The sequence below is a fragment of the Triticum dicoccoides genome, chromosome 1B (assembly GCF_002162155.2).
Source record: "Triticum dicoccoides isolate Atlit2015 ecotype Zavitan chromosome 1B, WEW_v2.0, whole genome shotgun sequence".
Lineage (NCBI taxonomy): Eukaryota > Viridiplantae > Streptophyta > Magnoliopsida > Poales > Poaceae > Triticum > Triticum dicoccoides.
In genome coordinates, this window is record NC_041381.1 from 667,506,535 (window position 1) to 667,515,051 (window position 8,517).

The following is an 8,517-nucleotide window of genomic DNA, read 5'->3' on the forward strand; positions in this document are numbered from 1 at the left end:
GACATCGACGGGGGCGGCGACGAGGGGCGGGGACAGCCGGGGTCGGTGATGAGGGGCGGGGCGGCGACGTCGACGGGGACGGCATCGATCGGGGCAGGGCGGCGCGATGGAGGGAGGAAACAGAGGGAAACTGAATTTTTTGTCAAGTGTTGTATATGTAGGATGGACCTTTAGTACCAGTTGGAGCCACGACCCGGTACTAAAGGTCTGTTTTGGCCAGGCCAAGCGGCGGGAAGCGCACCCCCTTTAGTACCGGGTCGTAGCACCAACCGGTACTAAAGGGGGGGGGGTCTTTAGTACCGGTTGGAGCCACGACCCGGTACTAAAGGGGGTGCGCTGGCTCCAGGCAGTGCGCAAGTTTAGTCCCACCTCGCTAGTCGAGGGGCTACCGCACTGGTTTATAAGCCCCAGTGCGGTAGCTCTCTCCAGCTCCTCTCCTAAGCAGGCCTACTTGGCCTACCTGTCCTCTTCGCCCAGTGGGCCTACTGGTCCTTTGCGGGCCTGCATCCTGGCCCAACAAAAGGTTGTGTTCCTAGTCGTATGCAGGCCGCTTTGGCCCAATAGGCGGGCTTTTTTATTTTCTTATTTTTTTCACTTTATTTATTTTTGAGTTGTTTTTTGCTCTATTTAGAGTTTCTTTGTGAATATTTTTGCTTTAGGTACAAAAAATTACAAATTTCTATTAGTGCCGGTAGTTTTCAAATTTGAATAGTTTAAATTTTGAATTATTTGAAATTTGTGTGATTCACTAGTTTGTGAATAACTTAACTTTGAAAAAAGTTTTATCAGTGATTCTTTTTTCTTATGTTTAATATTAGTGTGGTTTATCATTATCTTCAATTTGGTAATGCTTAGGTTATTTAAAAACTGAAATGCCTTTGTAACAGTTCAGTTTTCGTCGGAAACCCTGATACTTCGAAAGAGATTGTCGATTTTGTACACGAAGTGCATCCAGTTTTTGCCGTAACCCTCTCTACTTTTTTGCACATGCTATTTGTATGAAATTATGATACCATGCCAACTTTCAACCTTTTCTGAGTTCATTTGAAATGCTTTTCAATTTCAGGGTCATTTAGCTGGAAAAAATCAGTAAATGCATGAGAAGAATTTGTTTGCACATAAAATTTCTTCGCGTTTCAAATGCCAAAACACATAACTACCCTAACTATTACAGACATTCCCTCCTGGGTGTGAAACACAGAAGAAAGTGATGATAGTGAAGCCGATCACATCCCAGATCTTTGGGTGTGAAACTTTTTCTTTGTGTCTGTCCCTTTGCGCCGTAGCCATGGAAAATCTTCATCATTTAACTGGATGCTCGGGTCAATATTCACTGTGAATGGAGCAATTTCATCAAACTTTTCATAATCTTCTGACATGTCTGTCTTGTCATCCACTCCCATGATGTTTCTTTTTCCTGAAAGAACTATGTGGCGCTTTGGCTCGTCGTGTGATCCATTCGCTTCCTTATCTTTTCTTTTTCTCGGCCTGGTAGACATGTCTTTCACATAAAAAACATGCGCCACATCATTGGCTAGGACGAATGGTTCATCCGCATACGCAAGATTGTTGAGATCCACTATTGTCATTTCGTACTGCGGGTCTTCCATTACCCCGCCTCGTGTCATATTGACCCATTTGCACCAAAACAAAGGGACCTTCAAATCACCTAATCCATAGTTAAGTTCCCATATGTCCTCTATGTAACCATAATATGTTTCCTTTCCCGTGTTGGTTGTTGCATCAAAGCGGACACCACTGTTTTGGTGGGTGCTCTTCTTATCTTGGGCGATCGTGTAAAATGTATTCCCATTTATCTGGTACCCTTTGAAAGTCATTATATTCGAAGATGGTAACTGGGATAGCGAGTACATGTCATTTTGAATATCGACATCATTCAGGGCACATTTCTAAAACCAACCGGCAAAAGTCCTCGTTTGTTCGCGTGTAATCCAGTCGTCAGACTTCTCCGGGTGTTTGGACTGTAGAAAATTCTTGTGTTCCTCCATATATGGTGCCACCAAGGCGGAATTCTATAGAACTGTGTAGTGTGCTTCAGTGAGAGAATGCCCGTCCATACATATTATTTGATGCCCTCCTAGAGTGCTTTTTCCTTCCAGTCTGCCCTTATGCCGCGATTCAGGAACACCAATCGGCTTAAGGTCAGGAATGAAGTCAATGCAAAACTCAATGACCTCCTCATTTTCATGGCCCTTTGAGATGCTTCCTTCTGGCCTAGCACGGTTATGAACATATTTCTTCAAGACTCCCATGAACCTTTCAAAGGGGAACATATTGTGTAGAAATACAGGACCCAAAATGTTAATCTCTTCATAAAGGTGAACTAGGACGTGCGTCATGATGTTGAAGAAGGATGGTGGGAACACCAACTCGAAACTGACAAGACATTGCACAAAATCATTCTATAACCTTGGTATGATTTCTAGATCGATTACCTTCTGAGAGATTGCATTGAGGAATGCATATAGCTTCACAATGGCTAATCGAACATTTTCCGGTAGAAGCCCCCTCAATGCAACCGGAAGGAGTTGCGTCATAATCACATGGCAGTCATGAGACTTTAGGTTCTGAAACTTTTTCTCTGCCATATTTATTATTCCCTTTATATTCGACGAGAAGCCAGACGGTACCTTCATGCTGAGCAGGCATTCGAAGAAGATTTCCTTCTCTTCTTTGGTAAGAGCATAGCTGGCCTGACCCTGATGTATGTCGTCTTTTCCGTGCATATGTTGCTGGTCCTCCCGTGCCTCTGGTGTATCTTTTGTCTTCCCGTACACGCCCAAAAAGCCAGGCTGGGTCACGCAAAGATTCTTCGTCAGGTGCATCACGTCGATTACGGAGCGGACCTCTAGGTCTTCCCAATATGGCAGGTCCCAAAATATAGATTTCTTCTTCCACATGGGTGCCCGTCCGTCAGCGTCCTTCGGAACAGGTTTTCCGCCAGGAGCCTTTCGAAAGATTACCTCCAAATCCTTGACCATATCATGTACATCAGCACCAGTACGGTGGCGAGGCTTCGTCCGGTGATCCGCCTCACCTTTGAAATGCTTGCCTTTCTTTCTTACGGGATGCCTTGTCGGAAGAAATCTACGATGTCCCAGGTACACATTCTTCCTACAACTATCCAAATATATACTGTCGGTATCATCCAAACAGTGTGTGCATCCGCGGTATCCCTTGTTTGCCTGTCCTGAAAGGTTACTGAGAGCAGGCCAATCAATGATGGTCACGAACAGCAACGCCTTTAGGTCAAATTCTTCCTGTCCGTGCTCATCCCACGCACGTACACATGTTCCATTCCACAGCTGTAATAGTTCTTCAACTAATGGCCTTAGGTACACATCAATGTCGTTGCCGGGTTGCTTACGGCCTTGGATGAGCACTGGCATCATAATGAACTTCCGCTTCATGCACAACCAAGGAGGAAGGTTATACAAACATAGAGTCACAGGCCACGTGCTATGGTTGCTGCTCTGCTCCCCAAAAGGATTAATGCCATCTGCGCTTAGACCAAACCATACGTTCCTTGGGTCACCTGCAAACTCCTCCCAGTACTTTCTCTCAATTTTTCTCCACTGCGAACCGTCAGCGGGTACTCTCAACTTTCCGTCTTTCTTACGGTCTTCTGCGTGCCACCGCATCGCCTTCGCATGCTCTTTGTTTTGGAACAAATGTTTCAACCGTGGTATTATAGGAGCATACCACATCACCTTGGCAGGAATCTTCTTCCTGGGGCGCTCGCCCTCGACATCACCAGGGTCATGGCGACTGATCTTATAACGCAATGCACCGCATACCGGGCAAGCATTCAAATTGTCGTACTCACCGCGGTAGAGGATGCAGTCATTAGGGCATGCATGTATCTTTTGCACCTCTAACACTAGAGGGCAGATGGCCTTCTTTGCTTCATACGTACTCTCGGGCAATTCGTTGTCCTTTGGAAGCATATTCTTTATCATTACCAGCAACTTTCCAAATCCCTTATCAGATACACCATTCTCTGCCTTCCATTGCAGCAATTTAAGTGTGGTGCCCAACTTTTTTTTGTCAGCTTCGCAATTCGGGTACAACAATTTCTTGTGATCCTCTAACATGCGCTGCAACTTCGTCCTCTCCAGATCACTTGCGCAGTTTCTCTTTGCATCGGCAATGGCCCGACCTAGATCATCAGCGGGCTCATCTGATGCCTCTTCTTCAGCTTCTTCCCACAATGCCGGCTCAGCTTCTTCCCCCATTGTTGTATCATCGTATTCAGGGAATCCATGGCCAGGATAGCCGTCGCCGTCCTCTTCTTCTTCATTGCCTTCCATCATAACCCCTATTTCTCTGTGCTTGGTCCAAACATTATAGTGGGGCATGAAACCGGACTCAAATAGGTGGACGTGAATGGTTCTTGACGTAGAGTAACTATGACCATTCTTACAGCCAGCACATGGACAAGGCATAAAACCATCCGCCCGCTTGTTTGCCTCAGCGGCAAGCAGAAAAGTATGCACGCCATTAATGAACTCGGGAGAGCATCGGTCATCATACATCCATTGTCGGCTCATCTTCATTACACAACACCGAATAGACTAAATTAATACAAGTTCATACATAAAGTTCATACATAAAGTTCATTCATAAAGTTCATATAGATCACTTAATTAAATGCAACATACAAATAACTCTCTAGCTAAAGAATTTAAATGCAACAACAAATGCGATGAAGATCACAACTAAGATAACAATTGATCCAACATCATAATGATACCAAGCCACACTATCAATGGCATATTTTTTAATCTTTCTAATCTTCAACCTCATTTTCTCCATCTTGATCTTGTGATCATCGACGACATCGGCAACATGCAACTCCAATTCCATCTTCTCCCCCTCAATTCTTTTCAATTTTTCTTTCAAATACTCGTTTTCTCTTTCAACTAAATTTAACCTCTCGACATTAGGGTCGGTTGGAATTTCCGGTTCACATACCTCCTAGATAAAAATATCTCTGTCAACTTGATGGGCATAATTTGTTATAAACACGAAATGCAACAACTAGTTTTAAAAGAGAATATACCACATCCGAATCATAACAAGGACGAGGGCCGACGGGGACGGATATCAAAATCATGGCACTATGTATAACAAACAACGTACGGGTAAGATAATTATACGATTAACTATATATCCAAATCACATAAACATCAATTTGGTAATGTAAAACATTCATGAACAAGAGCCTCACCACAAGGTGGTGCCGGCGACGGGACGGTGCGGGCGATCGACGGTGGTTACGACGGAGATTTAGAAGGCACTAAGTAAACCACACCTACATATGCAAGCTAAGTGTTATTTTTGACCTCAAATTGCATATAAATCAAATACTAGCAAATATAATTCCTCCCAAATTAATAACTATACAAAGCATTGAAAGAGTTAATCTAGCAATGAGAGTTGAAAGGACAAAGTTGCTAACCTTTGTGATCATTTGAATGGATGGGGGCCTTCAAATCTTGACAAATTTTGGGCAAAATGTGTGATGAGCTCGAGAGGAAGAGGGGAAGAACAGAGGAGGAGAGGGGAAGGGGAAGAACAGAGCGAGCTCGGGTGGACGAAGGGTTTATGTAGGTCGACCTTTAGTACCGGTTCGTGGCACGAACCGGTACTAAAGGTGCTGGACGGGCCCCAGACTGACAACATTCTGCCACCACCCTCTTTAGTACTGGTTCGTGGCACGAACCGGTACTAAAGGTTTGCCACGAACCGGTACTGATGAGAACGGCCGGCTAGCTGTTGGAACCGGCACTAATGGACACATTAGTGCCGGCTCAAAATCGAACCGGCACTAATGTGTCTCATATTAGGTCCTTTTTCTACTAGTGTTTCTCGCTTCGCGATGTTCATGTGGAGGGGTGGCTATTGTGCCCGAACCGCCAAAGGAAGTGGTGTACCTTACCCGGGCAGGGAGAAGCTGCATATACTGCCAACATAGTTGACAGGGAGAAGCTGCACCTGAGTTCCTGACAACTCCGGAGGACACCACATCAAGACGTAGATGGTACCGGGAATAACCGCTTATTGTTTGAAGCACTTGCCGCACACTGTCATGTTGATTACTCGTAGTACAACTCCAGCATCGAACTACTTGTATCACCGCAAACTCCCTTTTCTTGAAGACAAGCATGTGTACCTACTCACAGAAGCTCCTTAGGTTGGTCAGCCAAGCACATGCCCGCAGCACCACCATAATGGCATGGCCAAGCAGACCACCAGCGAGTCCCTTTCCTTCATGATAAATGCAGGTGAAAAGTATTGCTACTTCGTCATGAAAACAACCATCGGAGTAGTCAGAGCTGGGACCTGTGGAGCTAGGCGGATTTCTTCGCCCTTGGATTTGGCAAAACTTGTTTACTATATAAAAGGAAGACTTCCGTTGTTTTCTCACACAGCGGGCTACCTAGGTGGGCTGGTTCACTCTAGAGTACTCATTCTACGCGGGCAGGGTTCGACTCCCTAGGTAAAGATAAATAGATACCGTAAGTACGAAAAATATAAAAAGACGGATGAATAAAATAGAGAACATACGAAAAACAATTTGATGGACGAAAAAAGTGGAGAAACAATCCGATCCGTCCTTTAATATTAGGTAAAGATAAAGATAAAGATATCAAAACTCTATGCGGGAAAAATAGGAGGAAGAGCCACATGAGACGGACGGTTTTATTTATTCTGCGGCCATGATAGATGGTATGTCGCCGTATATGATAATAATTGTGATATGTCTTCTTTCTCAGGGTATCTTCTATATTCTGCTTGCTTATCAAGCGAAGCCTACGCTGGAAGGGTGTCCTGCTGAACAGAGCTTCTCAGCTCGACTACACCACATCAATGGTCTGGCCATCGGGTTCGGAGATCGTCAAGCACTGGATTTATTTTGTGCAACTTTATAAGGCAGGGCTTTGACACCTGCGGAAGTATTTCGAGACACTGTCATGAAAATTCCTCTATTTAGGTCCTCGAACAAATCAAGTATCATGCGTTGTAAATATCGCCGTTAGCTCTTTGCTTCCCATGATATCACCTGCTCAATTTCTATCCACTGTAAATGCCGCTCGGTCATGCTGCTTACTCTAAGTCCTCTTGTTGTTCTTATACTGTGTGCGGCTTCTTATGTCTTATATTTACCGCTAGCCTTGCTGATCTAAAAGCCCTCCTCCTTTGTTGATTTACCTCACAAGGTAAATAGCATGTGCCTTCCTGTTAGTTCGCTGCTTTGGTTAGCCGTTCAAATTGTTTTTTGTGTTTGTTTGAATATCGATAGGAACTCGTCAGCTAATCAAATTTAAGAAGCACTAGTTAAAACTAATGTTTCACTGCCATTCGTTCTTTGCTTTTCTCCTGATATTGTTTGGTTGCTTTCTGCAAAGGGAATCTATGGACTTGGTTTCCTATCAGGCTAAGACTTTAGTTGGCTTTGCAAGTTTGTCACCTGTAAGCTACCTTGCGTTGTTGTATGCTTTATACCTGGGATGTTTGATGTTGGACAAAACTTATTGTGTGCTTTCTATGCTCATATTTCCCCCCTGCCTTTTCACTATGTGAATATAGTCCAACTAATAGTTCATTCAATAATTGTAAAAATTTATCGTATACAAGACATCGACAGAAAGGTTTTATACTAGTTCACTAATTTAGGAGAATTCTTTTCTTCCCATGATATCACCTGCTCAATGGTCCTACAACAAGATAAAACTTAAATTCATAACTAAAGCCGCATTCTGCCCTTCAGATAACAACAATTGCCTTAAGATTCTATATATTGTATTTAAGGTTTCAAATTGTCACTGCACATTCTGTTCTTTCTTCCTGCTCTTCCAAAGGAGCTGCAACGATTTGTTCCAAAGGAGCAGGAGCGGTTTGGCCCACTCGGCAAAACAGGCGTTCTATTTTGTTCAGGTCTAAAGGACATGTAACTCTGTGCAGCCCAGAGACGGCCTAGCTACGGCCCGGTCATGGAGAGTGCGGCTAACGCCACAACCAATTCTCCCCTACGTTGATCTCTCACGCACCAGGATAGACACATGCCTTGTGGTTGTTCGTTGAGAGCTTGATTGTTCTCTGTTCATCGATGGTGCGCGCGGTGAATCTCACCGCCGAGGCCTCTACCAGGCAAGATGCACTAGTAGAAAAGAGGGCTTTGGTCCACCCCGGGTTAGCCCATTAGTCCCGGTTCAGTCTAGAACCGAAACTAATAGGGGCATTAGTCCCGGTTCGTGCGCCCAGGGGCCACTTGGGCCATTTGTCCCGATTCGTCTGAACCTTTTAGTCCCGGTTGGTGCCACGAACCGGGACTAAAGGGTGCGATGCCCATTAGTCCCGGTTCGTGGCACCAACCGGGACTAAAGGTTAGACCTTTAGTCCCGGTTGGTGCCACGAACCGGTACTAATGGGGTTTGAGGCATTAGTACCGGTTCATGGCACGAATCGGTACTAAAGGTTCCATTTTCAAAT